Source organism: Zonotrichia albicollis, chromosome 9, assembly GCF_047830755.1.
Source record: "Zonotrichia albicollis isolate bZonAlb1 chromosome 9, bZonAlb1.hap1, whole genome shotgun sequence".
NCBI classification, from domain to species: Eukaryota; Metazoa; Chordata; class Aves; order Passeriformes; family Passerellidae; genus Zonotrichia; species Zonotrichia albicollis.
The window spans coordinates 29,705,517-29,714,975 of record NC_133827.1 but is presented as its reverse complement, the minus strand read 5'-3'; the positions used below and the strand labels follow the sequence as shown (position 1 = coordinate 29,714,975).

At 39.8% G+C, this 9,459-nt stretch overlaps 1 long non-coding RNA gene across 3 annotated transcripts in view; it reads left to right on the top strand.

The window, feature by feature from the left end:
* LOC106629507 (uncharacterized) overlaps window positions 1–5,047 on the top strand; it is a 36,879-nt gene extending 31,832 nt beyond the window's left edge. For all 3 annotated transcript variants that reach the window (XR_012581637.1, XR_012581638.1, XR_012581639.1), the window contains exon 4: window positions 251–5,047. This is a non-coding gene — a long non-coding RNA (uncharacterized LOC106629507). The remainder of the gene's footprint in view (window positions 1–250) is intronic.
* Window positions 5,048–9,459: the final 4,412 nt, after the last annotated feature.

Sequence of the window (9,459 nt, the reverse complement as noted above, 5' to 3'; positions counted from 1 at the left end):
GTGAGAGGATACCCTCTTCATCAACTTTCTCTTCATTATGCTCTAAGATGTGACCCTAACATCCACAATAGTTAGATATGTGGTCTAACTTACATTTCACTAAATTCTAATGGCTTGAATGGTGGGTGGGTGGAAGTGGATCACTTTGTTCAAGGCAGATTTTGCATGGGAATTTCTTGGAAGAAAAACCATTAATTTTAAACCCTTTTGTGTCACTTCTCCTTTGACACATATTCTTGTCTCTTGATAGCCACAAAAGAAAGGAAGAACCTGCTTGTATCTTCTCCTCACACACCTGCTAAGAAAGCAAATCCTGCTTTAGTCATTGATGCCACTTGGGCATTTTGCCGTAGTTGCACAGGAGTGTCTAGTGGAGCCTTCCACTTAAATGACTGTTCTACTTTTCCTTTGGAACCAAAGAACCACAGAAATTAATGGGAACACACATTGGAAGCAAGAGCTATTCCAGACCTACTAACAAAAGCAGCATAATGAAAACTGAAGACCTTGAATAACAATAAAATAATCGAGTTGGTAAAAACCCAACTGATGGAGCTCTCATGTGGAACATATTGTGTCTACGATGTTACAGGTCATTTCCTTTGTCTTTCTCTATAAACATGTTTTCCAAATGAGTTTCAAGTTGGTGCAGCTGCTTCAAGCCCAGTATGTTGAAAGCATATTTGTATGACAGATGACCAGCAGCTGCTGTTGGAAAATGGACAAAGCCAAGGGTAGATGTTGCTTGGGAGGATGAACTTTGCTTCCAGGCAAAACATCTTCCTCAATATTTTGCTTCTCTATGAGTTTTTCATTGAAAAGGCTGGCCCAGTGACACTAAGAGGCCTTTTTCTTTCCAGATACAGCTCTAAGAAATGTAGCAAAGAAAGAAGAAACAGACATCCTGGTGGACACTTTGGTCAAGGTACTGAAGGACAGAGGAAACCTGTTGTTAATCTCTCAGGAATCGTTCTCTCTGTTAAAGAAGATACTGCCATTTTTTTAATACTGTCTCTGATTTATTCCTAACCATAGAAGTACTTTGTACTGAAGATCTGGAAATGGTGTATGTGGCAATACACATACCTCTGTTCCTGAGGCAATCTAATCCATTTAACTGTGTCCTATCTCCTGTTTAATTCAGACTTTTTTTTTCCTAGCCTTTTTTCCCCCCTTCAAACACAGTTTAGTTAAAATACAGGAAAGCTATGCTTTTAATGACTAAAAGAAATATAATTTTCCTTTCTTTTGATTCTTGTCTAAAACATTCCATGTTTGTCCTGAGAAGGAGAGAAAAACACCACCATCCATTTAACTGGCAACACTACATGCATATTTTGTATTTAAATCTGTCAAGATACATACTGGTTTAAGTCTATTGCCATTTTGATCCTACAAGTTCCACAAAAACATTTCTTGTAGCTGTCAAATACCGTGCATCTTCCTTAGTAAGAGAGAATAAACATACACATACTTTGATCTGCTTCATTGCTTCAAAGTTTGAAATGCACTCAGAGCTTTTCATGGAATTTTGAAAAACAATTCTTGAAAAGAGTAATTATGAAAGTAGTAATTTTCTCACTGATGTTATTTTTCTGTAATTGAGAGTTAGGCAGTAAGAGCATTGTGTTTCTGGTTTTTTTTTTTCCCCTACGGTGTAATCCAGAAAAAAATTTTGATTTATAAGATTTTTCTTTGCCCTGAGGAACTGCAGTCAGGCAGAAGACTAAGAGACTGCAAGAACTGAAGCTTATATATGGAAACAAATATAAACAACCTCCCAAGCACAAAGTACTAAAAAACTCCAATAAAAATCTGCATTTCAAACAGGCTTACACCACGAGTCCTTAAGCATGTGGCTAAGGCCACGTGGTTAGAGGAGGACTGCCTCTTGTAGTCCATATCCATTTGTGTTGACCTTCATTCCCTTCATAATTTTCTAGCATTACAGAAATGGTAATTTTCCAATTACTTACATGGAAAAAGGGTTTAAATGTAGGTTATGCTTCTTTTACTGCCAGGAAAGTGTCTGCTTCCTGGAGACCCCTTTTTGAGAAGTGCTCAAAGTGAGGCCATACTCCAGGACAGCCACAGGGATACAAATATATGGAGCTCTTTGCAGATCATTACTGGGAACTGTGCAATGTTACAAATTTGGGGGTTTTTAGGTTGCATTGATATTATTTCAGGTACTTATTAATTTTTTTCCATTTGTAAAAAATTGCATATTAATTAAAAAGCTGTTTAAGGATTATGATCTTTTAGAAAAAAAGTAATAATTTGTTATGAAGTAGCCCAGTGCTGACAAAAGGGGAAAGTGATGAACTTTGTAAAACAATGCGTTCACAGGACAAATGGTTCATCATAAATATAAGGCACTCATGGCTCTTTCAGAATTTACAAATAACAGCATTTACAAATAAACCAGATCCTCCTGCCATCTTTGAATTGCATATCCTGACATCAGTGTTGGAAGCTGGTTTGGTGGGAGAGACTGCAAGTTCTGCAAGAGTCAAAAGTAATTAAAGAGCATAGATTTTGAATGATTTCCTGTGAAACACCACCTGTGGTAGAGGAATACCTTCCCAAGGGACAAAAAGCCAAAAAATATTGTGCTGGGATTGTGCTGAAGCTCTGCCAAGGCCTTTTCTAGTTCTTCCAAGCTTATCACAGGCTGTATTTGTCTGCTATAAATTAAAGTCAGTATCATGAACTGTAGCCTTAGCACAAGGCCAGCACTGTTTGTAGTGAAAGGCAGGGGTTCTGCCTGCTGGTTTGAACAGCAGCGAGAACTGAAGAAGCTGATGCCTAACAACTGAATTATTTCATCAGCTCCTCCTCTGCCTCAGAAATGTCTCTGAGAAGTGTCAGAACCCATAGAAAGTTTTGACCAATTAGTTAGTCCATGGTTTTGTCACAAAGCTGGATAATCTGTGTCATTTCTAATAGGTATCCAAGCTATCTGTTAAAATTTTCCAGTGCTGAGGTGCCAAAATTTCTCCTTTTCTGTGTTGCAAAAAGAAGTGTTTATATTGGGGAAAAGCTGTTTATGAATGAATTAAACAGGTTGAACTTTGAAATGTGGAACCCATGTCTGGTTTCTCATCCAATGAGCCAAGAAGAAAATGGTGAAGGGGTGAACTGCAAGTTCAAGCTGCCAATACAATACCTCATTTGACATTCCTCCTCTAAGGGGTTTTATCAGTAGGCCAGACCTGTCTGCACTGCATGTTTTTTCCCTACCTGGTTTTTAATGCTTGTCAGGTGGACTGCCTAGGTTTGGTAAAAACCTTTAGATCACCTTAAATATCCAACAAAACTCAAGATGAGACTGTGTCTTAAAACGCAGATAGAAGCTAAGATGAGACTGAAATTATTCTGACAATCCTAACCAGTCATTATGAATTCTGATGAGGGATTTGTGGAGGATGCAGTTGAGTAAGCTTGAGTGGAAAACTTCTACATTCTGATCTCTGCTACGGCCCCCTCTTGGCCCCAGAGACCACTGCCAGAGTAACCTCCAACCTCTCAGTGCTCTTCTTTTGGGCTTGGTGAGGGGCACCTGGGAGGGGCACAGTATAGGATGGCCAAGCAGGGCCATGGAGATAGAGCTGGGCTGGGACACAGCTTGGTGTCCATCAGCATCACTGGGGCTGGGACACAGCCCAGGCTGGGCTGCTGGGCCAGGGCAGGCTGGGGAGCCCCCAGGTGCTGCTGGTCAGGCTCACTGAGGCACAGAAGTGTCCTCAGAGGCTGGGTGTGGGTCTGGAGGAGTGTGGCAGCAGAATGTGTGTGCCCTGCAGGAGCCAGGTGGAAAGGGCAGCACCCAGGAACCCTCTCTTGAGTGACAGCCCCCCAATTTGGGCTGGGGTCTCTGTAAGTCCTGTACTGGATGGGGAACAAAGTCTTTGTGCTGTGAGAGACTGATGAAAATGCTGCCCCTTCAGCAGGACCAAGGCACAGCTTCAGCAGCCACTGGGCACCCCACAGTGAGAGGATGACACTGTGCTCTGGGGCAAGCTGGTGCTTGAGTGGGCTTTGATATGACAGAATCACAACAGTCTCCCTGTGCTTGGGCAGCTGATAAATGAAGTGAGCAGGCTCTTACTTGGTGTTCTGCTGGGCAGTGTCCTGGTGAAAGGCAAACGTGAGCTCTGTGAGCTGCCTGCCAGCAGGGAGGTTACTGTCTGTGCATCTGTAAGAATTTGTATAGCAAGGATTGTGCTTGTTGGGCCAGGAAAGCACAGATGTGGCCAAATCCTGATCTCAGTTGCACGTGCACAGCTCCCAAGGCAGCAAGGCTTCATTGTGGCTCAGCACTTGGCCTAATGAGGGCTTGCATGATTGCCAATAATGTGCGTGGCACACTGGAGAGTGAGCAAACAACAGTTCCCTGTGTCGCTGTGCTCTGCTCTGCAGCATCTGTTTTGCTTCATCATTTTTTAGAAGAAGACCACAAATATTTTTCACTAGGAAGTTGATAAATAACAGTGCTTACATTTAGAAAAAAAATTAAGTGGAGATAAAAGTAAATCTTTCAGTATATAAAATCCTTATGCTATGATTTGAGTATTAATTCACAGATTATTTCTTATTATGTTTTTCCTAACTCTGTAAATCTTATGGCGTTTTCTCCCTCAGGAAATCACATGGGGTGATGTCTTAGTGTGATTTATTTTTATTTGTATGTCTAAGTTTGCACAGAATTGTCTTTCACAGCAGCATTTTTACATGAAGATTTGTATCCCTTGGAAAATTTGGCAAACTGGGGAGTATTTAATAATTTGTCAATGAAACTTTAAATGAAATTTGTTGCAACTTTGTGGATAGACATGATGAGTGTGATGTGGTAAACCAAGTAGATATTTTAAAGGGACGCGTTCAAAAGATTGTATTACATATTTTTCATTCCTTAACGGCCTTCTGAGGGGAAATGTGTTCTAGCAAATTGCAGATTACATGTATGAACAGAAGCAGGGCTAGCCTAAAATCTAGTTTTACTATTTCTCTAATGCTTTGTTGTCTTTCTTGTCTGTATAATTTTAATTTTAAGGTTGGATATAATGAGGAGGTCAACAACAAAGCAGGGGAAACAGCAAACACGTGAAATGGAAGAGGGAAGTCTGAGCTCTCTGCTATGGAGGGGCTCCCCCTCTGTCAGCCCTGTGCTCTCACTTGGAAAAGCAAAACAGGAAAACCCCACTTCTAGAAGCTGGTGGCATGAGCACAGGAAGGTGTTCACCTCTTCTGGAGAGAGGAATTGGTCTGTAACAATTATGTGTTTGACAGATACGTCTGCTTGCTTGGTTGGGATGGGGACTGATATATTTTTTACCTTCCTTTATGGTTCCAAGCTGATGGTGAGCTTTGCAGTGGTGTTTGGAGTGAGCTGTTGTGTGTCTCAAGTTTTGAGCCTCTTTTGGGTTTATAGGGTTAGGATTGGACCTTTCCAAGTTTATTGAAATAATGTGATTAGGTGAAAGACAAGATTCAAATAACATTAGAGAATACCAAGACAGAGAACCTTGTTTGGGAAACAAAAGAAAACAAAATAAAAAGGGCTATACCTAAATAAAGAGTATGTGAAACAAACAAAAACAGACCCTGAGATATGTGCTTTTTCTAAATGAGAAAACAATTGTAGTAAATGCACCCTCACATGCATAACCCCTGCCCCCAAACCCCCAAACCAAACAGATATGCAAAAATCAACAGAACACACAGAAACACACATTCCCCTGCTACCATTTCACTGACAATTTCTCAGTTGCTGTTCTGCATCAAGCAGCTAAGGCACTATTGCAATACACTTGCTGCAGGGATATTTTCTGATTTTTGAATAAGTGACTGGAAAAGAATGTGATGATGGGTCTGAATGTGGTCCCTGCAATGAAGAATTGTAGAAGTTCTCCATTCCTTCCTAGCCTTGTTGTTTGAACTTGATAACAAAAAACATTTTACATTTCATAACATCATAGAAGTAATTTTTTAGCTACTAAGACAAAGGTGTATCATACAAATATTGCTGAAGTGCCTGGATGTCTTTGTGTACGTAGGAACACAATTTGTGGTGATTGGGATGGGGCTGGGCTGAGCCCCATCCCCAGTTGGTTTCAGCTGTGAGCAGCAGGTGAGCAGCATTGAAGGTAACGAGCCGTGGAGTGCCCAGGGGCACTGACCAACCACCAAAGGGAACAGAGGGCACACAGGTGCAGTGCATCAACAGGAGGAGATAAAAGGCTGGGCTAAAGAACCAGAAGGGCAGATGCTTGCAGCCTTCTGAAGTGATCTGATGTTACTCTGTATGGGTAGACACCTGAAGCCTTCTGATGAGGTGAGGTATTACTGTGTATGGGTTGGAGCTTTCTGATATTGTGTGGTGGCACTCTCTGTGTCACGGCCCTCTTGACTGTGACATGTGCTATAAGCTGTGGCCTATGCTGTGATGTGTGTAGATGTGACTTTATTGCAATACTGATTTTTCTTTTTATAGCATACATCTCGCTGACAATAATTCAGATTGAATTTGTTAAAATTATTTAACAATAATTTATCTCTACTTATCTCCAATAATTCCTTCACTATATTTGATTGTATATTTTCTATTGTTGCACAGCATGATCTAAGTACCGCGTACTGAAGTGCGTATTGCTACCTTAAAAACCTTGATTGGGCGGCAAGAATTAATTACAATTATAAATTAGTGTATAAATCTCTGAAGGTCCTATCTGACAGTGGGACCTTCAGCAAAATACAAGCACTGGGAGATTAGCTGATGTTAGCCAAGGTGTTCACTTTTGGCTAGTCTAAAGTAAATTTGGTGTTTCATTTCCTGAAATAAACAAAAGAAGCTTTTGAATGGTCAGAAACTAACAGTAGTTCTTAAGGGCTAGTTACAGATCTTTGTTATGGAATTAGTTGTTGCATGAATTCTGCTTCAGTCAGGGAAAAATACTCATAAGTGCCAATAAAAGTTTTTATGCTGCTAGGGTTTCCTCCTCTCAACTTAAGGTTTTATTCCACTGACTCTGTTATTAAGTGACACTTTACATGGTTTTAATGCAAATTATTTCAAATTCTCTGCTAGTGAGGCAGAATCACATCAGGTTGATAGCCTGATTAGTATGTGCTACAAAGAATGCTGGGTCCTGCACAAACCAAAGAAGATGGCTAGGAAGCTGCTTCACAGCATATAGAAATAGATTGTTGATTTTTTTAGTGTTTTCTAGATTGGCTTGGCTGTGTTTAAAGCAACCTTTATAAGCAGATGGACCAAATGCTTGGCTCCATCATTTTGCCTTGATCTGTTCTGTATTCATCCTCTCAGATGACGGCACAATACATGTCATATTTTCATATCTGTCTTAGAGAAGATAAAATAATTTTTCAGATGCTATTTTTTTCTCCATTTCTAAAGTGAGCGGTAGTGTATGATATGTTTTTCAACCTAATGTTGTCTCTTCATTGAAGCCAGTAACTAAATTCCAGCTGATACCAGTGTGAACAGGATTCAGGGTGTGTTTTGTGGTTTTGACAAACTTCTTTTCCACACCAGTGCCACTCAGCATATTCTTAAAAGTCTTCAATATTGTGCACTTAGGTGATTGCATAGTTTTCTCCTTTTTTTTCATAATCTTAAAAATGCAGTCTCATTTACCAAACTAGCAATTGTAATCTTGTCCACAGAGCAATACCATTTTAGATGGGAAAGAAACATTTTGGCACTGCCCAACGGAAACCTTCCAAGGCTTGTGCAGTCTGCACACAGGAACAGCTGTGACAGGTTTATGGCCAATGTTTACAGACCTGCTTTGCTTCTCTTCATCAATGTCAATGCTTGCTATTGCAAGCTGTAATTTGAAAGTTGAAATGTAGAATACCAAGGGATTTAAAGTACACTTAAATGCATGTTTGCAACTTCAAGTCCTATAATTCCTGAAGATTTATATCTTTACAAGAGTCTGAAATAATAATGAGCCTTCAGACCACTTCTGCCTGCTAGAGAGGCTCTTAGTTTGAAATTGTACCATTTTCAACATAATGAAATTAATAGTGGGTAACACAGCTCTAGGAACCACAGCTGCTTTGACCTGTCTTCCAGTATTTATTGTTCAGTGTGTATTTTAATTTTTACCCTCTGTTAAAAGAATATTTTATGTCCTGTTACTCAGAAGCCCTCTGAAGGAGAAAGAAATACTGGAATGACTGCCAGCAAAATCCTGTCAAATGTGCAGTCAGCAGTTTGCATCTAAAATACTGTCTACATTATGATTCAAAGCTTGTGCAAAAGAATGTTTGTTTGTTTTCAAATTTGTTAGAGACCTCCTGAGAGTTGCTCTGTGCTTTTGGGAAATCAAACATTTCCCAAATTAAAAACATATAGGGAAAGTCTTAGATTCCTTTGTTTTTCTGTGAAAACACATATTTAAAAACAATGTGGGATTAACACAGTGTGTGTTGGAGCAAATTGCTAGTATTGCCCATGTGTTTTTCTCCTTTGTTATAATGAACTTAACCCCTAGAGAGTATTTCATGCATAGCTGTTAGGAGAAAAACATAGGGTGGAAAGCCCAAAATTTAAGTGTAGACATGATAAATTAAATGCAAGGCTTTGCCAAACAAAAACAAGCCCTAGTGTTCTAGTCCATACCTCAGTGCAGCAGTGGTGTGTTGGTATATGCTGGCTGGCAGTCAGTTATCAGTAAGTGAAATATTGTAGGTATTGCATAGGAGTTGAATTTCAGGGATATCTCTACCCACAATAATTTTTGTTCAGGATGTCATTGCCTCCATGGCTGTATGGGGCCAGGGGAGTAAATTTTATTTTGCAGTAAGTGAAACTGGATTGCACTGCTGTGCTCTGTGCTCACTGATCTCCTGTGCAGGTTTGGATGATCTCCTTGGAGCTGGGAGTTCTGGAGCTTTGCAGTGCTGATCAGCTTCTCCTGTGACATAACCAAATCACCAATCAAATGCTGTGTCAGGAGAGATAAAGGCTTATGTTCTGTCGTGGGATAGCCTTGTCAAAATAATTGAACTAACTTGGCAGAAAATTTAGCCTTTAAACAGCTCCAAGATAAGCAGTGAAGTGTAAGGAAAAGTTTATCTTGCATGAAAAGTTTGCAGTTGACTTTTGGGCTGGAACTGAGATTAAAATTGGAATATGCCTTTAGCTTTTTTAAATGTAGCATATACTTTCTAGAGTCTTGACAGTATTGTGATTCAGTTCCACATTTTAATCAAATGCATATTTCTGGGTCACAGTACTGAATGTTGACATTTTAGTACTGAACTCTCAAGCACTTAAAACATATTTGATGTACACATTAGTGGTGAATCCTTTGTGAAAAGTATTGTAGGAGCACATCCCTTGGTAGAATGTTATCTAAGCTTAAGCAGTAGATACAGTGTATTTTTTCTAATGTTTAAAGTCTTCTTTAATTAACAGGATATTAAATC